Below are 13997 nucleotides of genomic sequence, written 5' to 3' on the forward strand. Positions count from 1 at the left end.
CAGTATGCTACCACGCTGCCCGGCCTGTCTGATTGTGAGATAGGACCATATCACGCATTAGACTCAAATGACTTTAGAATGGTGCTTTTTTTTCTCTTTTATAAACAAATTTCATTAGAATCTGTTTATAAGTTTTTAAGAACTTCGTCATAATGTATAAATTCTCTTAATTTTGCACACGAGTGTAGCTTTAAAGCTTTAAATAGAAAGCTAAAAATCTATAATGGAGAACTGATTAGGAAATAAAATATAAATATACATGAGTATAAAAAGAGTCAAAAGTAAAATTGGAAAACCGTAATTACGTTGCATATTTTGCTGGAAAAAAGTGCCTTAGGCCCTTGGCATTATTGAAAGGAATTTGTATGTTAAAACTATATTAAGTATCAAATTATCCTGGAATACTTTTGCTGTTAGTATCTGATGTTTATTTCGTTGCAAACGTAGAAGAGTATATAATAGATTGGATTAGATTATTTGCTTGTTACAATGAACACTAGCGCTATCTTCTTGAGTTTATAACATTAAGCAAAACAATTGAGATACGCATGTAAAAATAATTTTTAACTTTACAATATTTTTCACTTTCTTCATTATAAGCTAATTATTGCGAATATACGAGTATAAGTATTTTAATATATTATCCATTTTATATATTCAATATTAAATTATCAGCTAAATTGTATAACTTTAAGATGCTCCAATAATAGAACTGTTTCGTAAGTGTCCCTGATAAATTAGAAAAAAATTATTTAAGAATGAAATTCTTTACATAAACTGCTGTTCTTGATCTAGAAATTTGTTCCATTTTAATGAACTGAAGTAAGTTTTAGCCCTACGCATAACTATTTCTGAGTACTTTCTCGCCATAGCTTTCTAGTGTATGACTTTAATTTCACATGTAAAATTATCGATTTCAACCAAATTCCACAATTTCTAATGGTATAAATTATACTAGTCATTGTTGCATATCCATGGAAGAATCATTTAAACCACGAAGCTGATAGTGAAAGCTTATTATTCCAAACAAATTAATATATTAAATATATATGTGATAACACAGAAATAAATTTATCATTCAGTTTTATAATTCAAAGGAAATTTAATTTTCTGATTAATTTATAAATGTGTTTTATCATATAGTGGCATATTGGTGCAATCTTTTGGTATTATAATGCATATTAGTGGAATTTTTGGTAGCCAACTGTTTACAGATGTTAAAGAGCTTTCTCAAAAACGCCTATAGTGTCTGAAATGAACAATGATTTTTTTAATAAATGACTTCATTAAATTTAAGTTCAGTGTTTACTGAGTATAGCAGCTATCTTAAATTTCGCAATTATGGATTTTTTGTGAAGGCAGTCGCTATTAGCAATGATTTTATTTTCGTTTTTGAAAATCTGATATTTTTGCAGCGGTGTGCTTAAATTCGGGACGAAGTTTGATAACCGCGTCCTCTGAATTATATTAAAATACAAGTTGTCACTTCCTCTTCTTTCTAATTTAATGTTAATGGTTATTAAATTTGCACATCGTTTTAATTTTCCCAGTCGTGCTTACGATCGTAAAACTAAACGAATAATTACTGTTTATATTACGTTTTTACTGGAATATTTTTATTAATATTTCATTAAATGAAACTTTGTTGTTCACTTTTTAGAATATTTTTGCTAATATTTATTTTGCGAGGTATTATGCATTAACTTTTATAAAGAAAAGCTGCAGTATTTGCGAAATTCTTCGTAGAAATTTTTGCATTAAATTTATAAGGTATACAAACAAATACTGCTTATAGAAGTTCAAAATTTTATAAAAAATGCTGTTTTACACAGAGTTTTCCTTTCAGGCGTCCTCACTTACAATAGTTCAAGAGGCATTATTTATATGTGTAGGATAATTAAGACTAATAATAATTGTTAATACTTTATTCTTTACGTGACCTGCATTTATGGCAATGTTTATTTTTTGTATTTGAAAACAGACGTAATGTTTACAAAAACTACCATGTTATTATAATTGTTGCAATTATAAAAGATGATAGGTGAAAAAATGTTTTCTTTGCTACCTCGGTAATAACATTACTCACAAGAAGAAAAGCATGGATGAGTAGTAATTAAATGACATTATCAAATTATATCCATTTCGAGGTAATGGTGTCCTTTTTTTTTTTTTTTTTTTTTTTTTTTCCGAGTATCTGAACACAACTGAGAGAATTAGCAGATTGGTTCAAATGGAAGGTGGTTATAAATAAATATAGTCCGACCCCAAGGATTTAATGAGTTCATGGATTTCCAGTTGGGATGAAAAAAAATAGTAATTGCTCGTTTGTATACCTGTGTTAATTCATTTACACTTTATCTGTTTATCGCAGAAATCCGTATTTCAAGTAAACAATTAATGAAATTGGTGTTTTTATTTTATTTATTTTATTTTTATTTTTATTTATTTATTTTTTATTTTATTTTATTTTTTTTATGTGTGAGTGAAAGTTTGGATTTCTTATTTGCACAAATAACTTTTCATCCATTTTCCAGATAATCTGAAATTAAAACGCACATGATTGCAGCAAAACTGTCCGATTTTTATTTTGAGGTCATATGAGATACCTTATAAGGTATTTCTCCGGCCTTCTTTGTGTGCCTTCGTGGTGTAGTGGTCTGCATTCAGGGCGCGTATTCCAGAGGTCCGCGGTTCGATTCCCGGCGAAGGCGTTGCAAATTTTTCATTTCTCCTGATTCCAAAAAAGTACCCTTATGTCTCTACAACCTGTAGTTGATTTTTATGTCTTCTGAGAGCTATCTTTTAAGGAAAAAGACAAGTAGTTTACATAGAGGTGTAATGGCAATCTCACTTTTGTATGCATGTCTTTAACAACTTTCAATCGGTTAAAAAATTTTATTCCTCGTTTCAAAATTTAATGCATATAATATAATAGAAATACATATATAATGTAATTAGCAAATACGTGAATGCATGTACCATGAAAATCTAGCGCTGTAGGATGAAAAATCAGCAATAAAAGGCAGAAGAACGAAAATACATAAACATAATGTAACAAAAACAAAGCAAACGGGGAAAAAAATGTGAAACACATTTTAAAACAAATACCAAATAAAAATATATGAATTTACTTAACACAGCCTTTCTCTTCGAGGAGCGAGGGTTATGTTATAAAGTATGTCATAAAAATCAACCAAATTTTTATCATGTTTCTGAATTGCACAAACAACCAACTATGAATAAATTTTACATACTTAATTATAATAAGTAGCCATTATTCAAAAAATAATTTAAGCATTGCGCTTTATGCAATCCTCCGCCAAGTTATAAACAAGAACTGCCACCATTTTAAAAAAGGAAAGAACTGAATATGAAATATACACGACTAAATACAGTAGACAAAGAACGAGGGGGGAAGTAAAAATTTTTTAGCGTAGCGAATGGTGCTAATTTCAGAGTAGCTAAGATTTGCATAATGAATAACAATCACAGTAAACACTGAAATTAGCACTGTTTTGTATGCTTCCCTACCCACATCCTTTACCACTGTGAAAATGCTATCCTTACTTAGTGAAGTGTCATCACTCAAACGCATACCAATGGACAATCAGTTCGGAAACGCAATAATGGGGATAATTACGTCCTCCAGAACTTAACTTTACCAGAACCTTCCAGAACTTATCTTTAAGCCAATAATACGCTTATTTAAAAAGCAGAAAAAACAGTACGAATAACCATACAGAAATAATGTATAGAGTTTCGTACTTTTTTGTTAACATACACTACGAGAAATTTAAGACTTAAGTGACTTATCATTATGTCTTTGGAATTACGTCAAAAACGTGGGAAAGGTATAAAAGATCCTTGTATTTAACTCAGATAAAAGTTTCACTGAAGGCACTGCTCGTTCTTGAAGAATGGCATTTATGGCGTAACCCAAAAGCTAAGAGAATTAATATTAGAATAAGTTAATCGTAAGTTGTCTAAAAGTCTACACAGACACAAAACACGCAAGTTGGGTCTAAAACCTAATGGCGAGAATAACGCAACGGCGCAGATAACCAACTATCAAGAGAATTAAACAGCAAATTTCGAGGAGTGGAAACCACTGTTCGTGCAATCTTCGTGCTTCGCGCCCATTCCTTGTTGCTTCACTGTATGTAAGGTGATCATCTGCGAATTCCTCGTACGTGTACTCCGCTATAGCGTTCACGAAATGTTTCGAACGATGTTACTAAGGTAATACTTGAAGCGATGATGTTGTGCTGTTTTCAGAGACACCATATTTGCTCTGATTGGCTTTCTCCGGTACCAATTGATTAAAATGCTGCTTCTTCACAGTGCAAATTTGCATACGGTTAGTTCTTGGTAGTCCTCAGGAATTGTCTCCTTGTTCTACCTCGATGCGTTTCACTTTCTTCATTTCTGCCTCTCAGAGTAGAATACGACCCTATGTTCTATGGTAATTATTGCTCGTCTGGATGGGTACTGTCACTCCTTTTAATTTGTAAAAAGAATTTAGAATCACCCTGCATATATATATATATATATATTATAACATCAATTTTGGCGTCGAACCAACTTCTAAATTAATTTTAACTCGCAAAAAATTCTGTTATGATATTAACTATTTCTGATGCATTACATGCGTGTTTTGTTCCGCTCACTGGCCAACTAATGTAGTTTCTATGGCTACCATTTGAACCAGAAACTCAGCTGACCCTTCTAGTAAACCATCGTCCACAAGCATCAATCCATCCATTCGTCCACTCTACAAGCAAATTTAATTTTTCAAGATTTTTTTACAACATTCTTTGGTAGAATAACTATTTTTTTATTTTGAATAACTTTATTAAATTTCTATACAAACAAGAGATGATATAAATTAACTTCTTTCTTTTGATCATTCAGCCGCGCTATGGTCACCCCAGCTATATGCTATTATTAAAACAGATATTGCTGCGTTGTTGCTTTGCTTAACCATGGTGTTGTTAGCACAATATTTGGTAGTTCACAGGTATGGCTGAAGGTAAGACTTCAATGTAATTTAAAAATAAAAACTTTGCATTCAAGGCAACTGACAAGCTATGAAAATTTCTTCTTTGGAAACAAAAAAGTGAGACAGTTTTTGTTATTGTTATTATATCACTTGATTCAAGAAAAGTTGTGAGTGAAATTTAAAAAGCGAAAATTTGAAGGTTTTCTAACATCTCTGTGGCAAGCAGAATCCGAATCCTTCCAGACGAAAGAACAGTGTAATCTTTGGAAAGATATTACTTTTGTAATTTCAACAGCAAAAGTTTTTGTAACAGAACAATATTTCGTTTACTTTCCCACACATGTTTTTCATTTCTGCCCTTAATTTGATTATCGCGGTGTGTGTGGGGGGGGGAAAGATGTTGTTCTTTGTTCCCAACTAACGGAGAAATCAAAGGAAGCGGGAAAGGAAAGCTGAAAAACCTGTCACACTTTTATTTTTAATGCTAAATATACATGGCTAGGGAGTAAAGCTGGGATGGCGTGGGAATCGAAAGTATTATGCATATATATATCGATACAAATAGAGCTTAAAGTATCTAAAATCATAATTACTAAAACTGCTATCTTACCTTTTGACTAGAATTTTTCAGTAAAGGCCTTTCTTCTATTTGTAAGGCACCTTTGCTTGTTAGGCTTGTTTAATACCCCCTGCTTACTTATTGCGGATAGAAAAGTAAAAAATTTAATGATTTAACACACATAATAGAAGTTCGATTATACATAAACGATGCAGAGGCCTGACATTTTTTAAAACCACTACATACCATAGTATATTATATCATATCACGTCACTGAAAGTGTAAATAAGTTGCAGGTATGTATTTTAATATGAGAGACCAGATTTGCCTATATACGTCAAATGAGTAAGAGTTTTGCAGAAATTCTTAACTAATACCTTAGTAAGTTTTCCGGGAAACAGAAGCTTTTATTCGGTTTTTAATATAATTAAGTTTTTTGCCTTTGCATTTCCGCATTTAATTCAACTTTAGTTTCTTGCTATTCTTTTAAAGCCCCGACTCGTAAATATTAATTACCTGTAACTCTGCCAGTTCATCATTCATATTATTTATTTTGAAAATTTAAACTCTTTCTCGGAGGGTTTTTAAAGACTTACTATATCATTCGTCTGCATTTAATCCATCTTACTGATATTATTTTGGTTCACTTTTTATCTATTTCATACGAACAGATAATTCCAAAATAAATCTCTGCTGTTTAATTCGTTGTATTTTTCTTTTTGACGTTACGAACGTCTTTTTCTTTCTGACGTCTTTAACGGAATCTCTTCGAAATTTTTGGAGCATAACCTTACTTTACGTTACGTTGCACTACGCTGCCATGTTGACTGCACTCGTAATTCGAAGCCCATAAGTTACCGTTAACCATGGGCTTCATGGTAGCCGATATCCCTTCACATTAAGTTAATTCTAATATTATATTTAAATTTACTGCTGTGCCCTGCACCAGTGATTCATTACTTGAGTATAAGCCATCGGTGACCAACTGCTTTGGCGTGCAACGGTTTTCTGCGTTTAAATATTCACGTAAATTTGTCGCACATATAGGTGAACTGTGCGTTGACCAACATTAAGCATACATCAACCTCTTGGTCGCCAGTGATCAACCGCTGTGACTGGGTATAGGAATGCTCCGATTTAATGCTAATTGAAAAATATATCTAAATTTATCGCATCAGTGATTGTCAAACTGTATGGAACTGATGGCCAACAGGCTTGACAGAATTAGAATCTTGTTTGACGCAGAATCTTTCGGAATTTTTGCTTCCGTTGTGTTATGTTACACTGCCATAGATATATTATTCCCCGTTTTGTTAAGTGTGGTCTCTGGGCAAAGTAGCAGGTATTTAATTGTTTCTATCATGCGCATGTTGCATAATCAGTACTCAGTGTATTTCCACTCAGCGGAACATTTATATTTCTAATGTAATCTACCTTAAATTATTTAACACACTGAACGACTTACAAGTAAATAAATGCATTTCTCAATTGTACATATCTTTATTTTATTTCTAATACTATAGCTTATTGCCTAAATTAAACATATTATTGTGGTTAACATAATTAATAACGTACTTCTAACGTCATATTTTACGTTCATGGCGTAGAAATTTTTTTAATGTGGTTTAAGCAGTTTTAGATTTTTTTTCGTTTAGTTTAATATCTTGTCTAGCAGTTTAATATTTCTTAACTGTAAAATATTGATGCATAGAAACTTAGTTTTTTGCAGTCAAACGTCTGAAATTTGTATAAAAGTTTCTTAAAGAGATTTCTGTTTCAATAGACAGATTTTAAAATCATTTCTCATATTTAATGAATGTATTTAACGCTGTGATAGCTAATCGTCACTTTATTAGGACGTTAATGAACTTATGTGTAAGCTTGTCTAAAATTACCTTAGTCGATGCAGCATTTAATAAAATTACATTACAAATGTTTATAAAGAGGAAAACAAATCTTTTGCTCGAATTAATGGATTAGTGTACTTATTTCTCCTCGCTTACCTTCCGACTGTTTCTTTTTCCTCAACTAGAAGTACAATACGAAAAAAAAAAAGAGAGAGGTGGGGGACAGTTTTATATCTCTCGTTCTACTGGGCCGATTGACGAAATTCAAATTGCGTTTTTCATGCCTCGAAAGCGCGATTTAATATATATGTTAGATTTATATATATCTTTTGACACAAAATCGTTCTTTTTCTGAAATTACATGCCAGTTTTTTCCCATATTTCGATTCTACGACTCAAATTATGCCAAACTGCCAAGTTTTGTAAAAATCATACGAGTAGTTTTTAAAAAATTAGCTCTCAAAATTTTAGCATCTCAATGTTAATTCAATTTGGTATGTATTAATATCTCTTTTTTTTACTACGCTTACTTGATTCCTTCTTTCACGGTTCGAAATTTAAGTTCTTTCCAAATAAAATTCACCTATTTTTATGATTTATTTTAAAATTATTTTTTATAAATTTTTCGAAAAAAGTTTGAATTATAACCTTTTTACCATCATCTTAAAGTAGATATATTTCTAAGCATACCTGCAAAAAATTAGGACTTTTTATTCAAAAGTTCCGAAGATATACTACGTGAATTTATATATTGGCGCGTTTTAAAATTTGGCATATTTGTTGAAAGCGATAACAACATGTAATGTGGTTTATGGACTTGGTTAAAATTATTTGGAAATAGGAACGATGTGACTTTTTCCCCCGTCATGCACAATGTAAAAAGAGGAAGGAAAATAGTTGGCCATAAATTAAGAAGTTCGCCAAGTGAATTATTCTTGGCGCAAACTGAAAAAAAAATGTACCTAAGGTAAATTTTTGAATTTCTTCGTAAATTTCGCAGCATATTTTACAAAATTTAATATTTAGGCATAATTTGAGTCGTAGACTCTAAATATGGAAAAAATTGGCATGCTATATCATCCAAAGTCGTATTTTCGAGATATGAAAAACGCAATTTGAATTTCGTCAATCGGCCTTCAGTGGAACGGAGATATAGAACTGTCCTTTCTGCCCCCACCACCGCAGTGTAAAATTTTTCAGTGTTGTTGTTTTTGCTACTAATCTCACTTGTCTGAATAAGAGCAAGTTCACGAATTGCCAGTACTAGATTGCGCCTGTCGTCCAGAGCCCTTGAGCATCATACTTGAGCATTTTTCAGTGTAACTCAAGCAAAATAAATATTTTGAAGTAATAATCGTATCTCTGTGCTGTGATAATATGTATTGTCTAACACAGCGACTTAAAAGTTGATTTTAATCTGAAATTAGAATTTGTTTTTAAACAGGAGACTTGAAAAATATACAATACCTTCGCCGGGATTCTAAAATGGACCTCTTGGGTACGCGTCAAGGGTGCTACTGTTACACCACGAAGACATGCTGGAAGGAGGGAGAAACTACCTTATATCTTCTTAAAATAGTATAAATCAGTGCTTAAATAAAATCCTACAAATTCGAGATGAAATTATGTACTAGAATAACTAAATGCTTATTAGTAGTTATAAAGCGCCCGCGAGAGAACATCTTCAGGGAAATAAAAAGATTTCAAATTTTCTGATAAACAAGGCCTTAAAAATAGACATAAAATATACAACCAATTCACGCCATGAACGGCAAATTTAACGATTTTGACAATTTTGGGATTTTTCACCCATTTACTGGATCAAACTTTCACGTTTCATATTTTCTAACAAAAAGCATTAAAATGACGGTAAAAATTTTAAAACGTGTATTAAAATAAGCACACCGCAAAAAATGAAGTATTAAATCAATATGAAATGTGTTTAAATTAGCAAATCTTTGATGTTTTCAGATTTTCAAAGAACACGATACTAAAAAGTCAAATTTTTAATTAGAAAACTTAAAAATGACATGGACAAATTCTATTTAAGGTTCGAATGACGCAAATTAAAAGAAAAAAACTTTAAAAATGTCGAGAACAAATAAAATTTTTCTAATTAAAAATGGATGAATGGTAAAAAAAACATTAAAAATAAGAATGATAAACAGAGAACAAATTACAATTTTTTTTAAAAAATGGATGAAGTGAAAATAGAGAAAATATTTTTAAAAAAAGAAAAGTAATTACACTTTTAAACAAATTTTAGCTAAATAGTTCCAAACTTTTTTTCTGAAAATAACACCAATGACCCTATTCATGCAAGTCCGTTTTCAATATGATGTCACAGTCTTTCATTTTATCACTATACTTAATTATGAAAGGTTTTGAAAGTGTCGAGTGAATATTTGAAAACCCCATTCCATTCTATAACATCCTTCAAACATACTATAGTATTTTCGGGTAATTTATTTTATGTGCAAAGTATTTTAAAAAGCCGTTCATTTTGTTTCTGGTCAATCCAAGAATTAAAACTTTCTGGATATCCTAGCCATTTTGAAAAGAGTTTTTTTCCTTTTCTATTTATTATTTTACGAATTTTGTAAATTTCATCTTTTTTGTCGTATTTAACTAATCCTTTTTCATAAAAAGTACCTTTAATTTTCTCATTATTAAAATCTTTGAATTTATATCTAAGAGGATCAGTGTTTAAAAACTTTAGAAATCATAAAATCTTTTCTGTAAATGTAGGATCATGCTGCCTATTAAAAGAAATTTTAAATTTAGAAATATTACCAATTTTTGAATTTAGTTTTTTAATTTCTAAATTCTTATAAACTACAGCTTCATTATCTTTATCAGATGCTTCCATAGGTGTCATTTTTATAGACCGGTGATATTAATTATAATGATTTTTAACTAATTTATAAATAAAATTAATAATCTATAAATATAAAATTAATAATCTATAAATATTCTAATTCCATTTGCATTTAAATATATCCTAATGTTTCAGGGGTCTGAATCTTCATGGGAATTCGTTTTCTAAAAATCTTTTTAACCGCCTTTTTGGCTTCTCCAATTTTTCTGTTTATGTGACTAGTCCATGCATACTTACTAAAACAATCAATTACGATTGATAAATATTTTTTCTCTGTTATATTTTTAAACGGCTTTAAAAATAATAAATCTCCTTGAAGTCAGTGTTAGGAATATACATTCTTCTTCTAAAATTCCTAATAAGTGGTTTATATTCTGTACAAATATCTTGTTGATGTAGAAAGGTTTCAATTTCTTTTTGAGGCATTTTGGTTTTCCTCTACAACTCTTTCACGCTCGAATAACTTGTTTCAGGATTATAATACACATCTTTTATGCTTTTTTTTGGCAAGCCGTTTAAGCTAAAAAAATACTTTTTTTAGAGCCGCAAACACTGCAAATACCTTTCGATATCGGTTTGTTTTTAGAAAAGGTTTCATGCAAATCTTTAGGTTTTGTGTTTTCTTTACATTTCAAACAGTATTTCATTCCAAATGTCTATTTTACTTGTATAATAGGTCTAACGACTCTTCTTTCTGTTCTTTCACGCACTGTAGGATTTGGAATGGGGTCTAAATCATCTATCATATATTTATCCCATACATTATTTCAAGGCTTCAAATCTCTGTTTTTTTAAATAATATATGTAATTTTTGTAAGCTGTTTCAACCACTACGTTTATATGCTTAGACCATTCTTTATAAATCAGGCTTTAGCAGAGCTTAAATTGCGCCGGAGCCCGGCTCCGGTACTTCTTAGTTTTTGGGATATATTCTAATTCTAGTCGGAGCGCACCGGAGCCCTAAATAAGAAGGCTCTGGCACTTTTTTATGTAATGGAACAATTATTTTAGTAGAAATTTGATCTAGAAAATTTTATTTTTAGCAATAAAATTATATAAAAAATCGCTTATTAAATTTTAATTTATCTCTTTACATTTTATTTAATTTTAATTATTTAATTACTTTAATCTTTCATTATTTTAATAAGTAATAAATTGTGAATTAATTAAACAATAATTACAAGTTAAATAATAATTAATACATATTAATTATTGATATTAATTAAATAATTATTAATTAATTTTATACTCATTAACTATTTAATTTTTAAATTATTAATGATTTTAATAGTAATTTTGTTTATTTATTTATTCTTGTTCCTCTTTCGTGATGGTCTTTCACAGGGCTCCGGCACTTCTACTTTTAGAAATTAAGCCCTGGGCTTTAGCCTCGTTTTACCCCATAAAAGGTACGTCCCAGGCCCAGGCAAATGCATTTCAAAGGCTAAATTTTTAATTAGTTTATTAATAGCACCTTTTTCTTTCTTCATTTTTATGGTATTACAAAAAATCTATTAGTTATTCAAGTTTTTCTTTTTCAGATACTTTTCAACTGGGAAAAATTGTAAGTCTATAATAAGTTTTCTTTCTTTCATCAAAGCTTCTTTCTTTGTCATGGTTTTAGCTTTTAGAGAATATAACAGAGATTTAAATTTTAACATTTAAGAGAATTTAGCAGAGATTTGTAAAATTTATGAATATGCTTCTCTTTTCTTTCTGGAATTTTTAACAGAAGAAATTGAAATACTTATATCCATTCAGAAGTTTCATAGGCCTGTCAATGATACGATAAAGAAAGCCCGTGCCTATGAAATAAAATAAAATCTTATCAAAATTTCTAACATTTAATATGAATAAAGGCTCAGCTATTAGTTTTTAGAAAGAAAAAATTAGATCTACCTTCAGAACTGTTTACTGCTCTTAACGAAGAAAAAATTGCTCAAAAGATTGAAAAATGCCAGTGATTTAAAAATAAGATTAGGTAAAGAAAGAGGCCTATTGAACAATACAATTTCTCGAGCAAAAAATTTGACTGAAGAAGAAATTCAAGAAAAGAGACCGGCTATAGAGGATAATGATAAGAAAGAAAATGTGTTAGAGATGTATTTTGGAAAGACTAAGATAAAACAAGAGGCTGTACAGAACTGAGCAGTAAAGGCTTAGAAAACAAATTAGATCTTTTAGAAGAGTTAACTTGAAAAATTTGAAAATGTTTTGATTGCTAAAAGATTAGATAGTGATGTTGCTTGACAACTTCCTAAGAAATCGGAAAGTGGATAAGGATTTTGTGGAAGAATATTATAATAAATTTCTTCCCATATAAATTGAGAAGTTATTTTAAAACGAGCATGTATCTATCTGATCGTTAAAGAGATAAAAATGAGAAAAGCGTTTTAAAATTTAATATACGAGTAAAATATCAAGCCCTGAGCTTTACTACTGATTACTGAACCTGCCAAACCGTTTTTATACAAAGATATATCCGATCATAGCTGTAAATGTTCATCCCTTGGAACGTATATTTAACTTTTTTGACGAATACAAAATGGTTATTATAAGTTTTAAAGTTGAAATCAAATACGAAAGGAATAAAGATGTGAATGTGCTATGCACAACTGATAATAACGACTATAAAATTGTTATAGAAGAAATGAGTTGGATGGTTTCACTTGTTACTTTCACAAAAGATGCTGGAATGAATTTACAGTTGAAAGATCAAGCCCACTGAAAAACAGGGGTGGTATGTGTGAAATCAACTCATCATCAAAAGAAGTGATACGTGTCTATTTACGTTAAAAGAGAAAAATAACTTAAAATGAACAGTGTGATATTTGACAACTTAGATATAATTTTCTTGTTAGTTAGCATTGAACAACAATATAAATATTTAAAATGAACTATATAAAATAGATTTCACTAGTAAGAAATATAATCAATTGCATTCGGCTCTTTCAGGAGCAGGACTGAATGTTATCATCACAAAAACAGCGTGTCTGATAAGCCATAAAATGTTTGAAAGTCTGTATAATATGATATGTTTCAAATTTCTCACGCCACGAAGGCTATTTAGATTTAAATAGTTTAGACGTTAATTTTCACTTTGAACTGAGAAATGCTCCAAATGACTCTTTTAGATTTTATTTCATTTTGCATCAGGGAAGGATCTGTAAATTTTAATGGTTTCTAAACAAATTTCTGCGATACCCGCCTTAGGAAAACGAAAAAAAAAATATCCTTTAATAAATGACTGCGCATAGTAAAACAAAAATAGTAGTAAAATAAAGGGAGAAAAACAAAGTAAAAAAAAATTTAGTAAAATAAACGGAGAAAAACAAGGTTTCAAAACTTACGCTATGGAAAATAAAAATTTAACCAACTGTGGAAATCCGAAAAAGGAAAAGGCGTTACAAATTTCACACACTTTCAGAACCTTTCATAATTAAGTATATTGATAAAATAAAAGATTATTGCATCATATTGAAAGCGGGCTGGTATTAACTTCAAGAAAATGAATTGAATTACACTCATGTCCATAAATTAAGGATAATTCGGAGTCACGCGAAAATCGAACTCTAAAATAAATATATCACCTGTAAAATCACTACACACATCTTCAAGAATCATATGCAAATTTCAGGAAGTAACCAGATGACACCGATGGTACGTCACAATGACGAGAGTGTAAGAGAGTGATATATAAGGAATACAGGCAAA

General features: G+C 30.2%; 1 pseudogene across 11 annotated transcripts in view; it reads left to right on the top strand.

Annotated features, from left to right (window-relative positions):
• The window catches only part of LOC118194988 (toll-like receptor Tollo pseudogene), a 549242-nt pseudogene that overhangs the window by 264098 nt on the left and 271147 nt on the right, over positions 1 to 13997 (top strand). For 2 of the 11 annotated variants that reach the window (XR_015039124.1, XR_015039119.1), the window contains one exon: positions 11825 to 11847. The exons of the other annotated variants lie outside the window; for them this stretch is intronic. The product of XR_015039124.1 is annotated as a toll-like receptor Tollo pseudogene, transcript variant X7 (transcript). The remainder of the gene's footprint in view (positions 1 to 11824; positions 11848 to 13997) is intronic. 11 annotated transcript variants of the gene reach the window in all.

Source organism: Stegodyphus dumicola, chromosome X2, assembly GCF_044657685.1.
Source record: "Stegodyphus dumicola isolate Sdum_Otavi_A_Nest chromosome X2, ASM4465768v1".
Lineage (NCBI taxonomy): Eukaryota > Metazoa > Arthropoda > Arachnida > Araneae > Eresidae > Stegodyphus > Stegodyphus dumicola.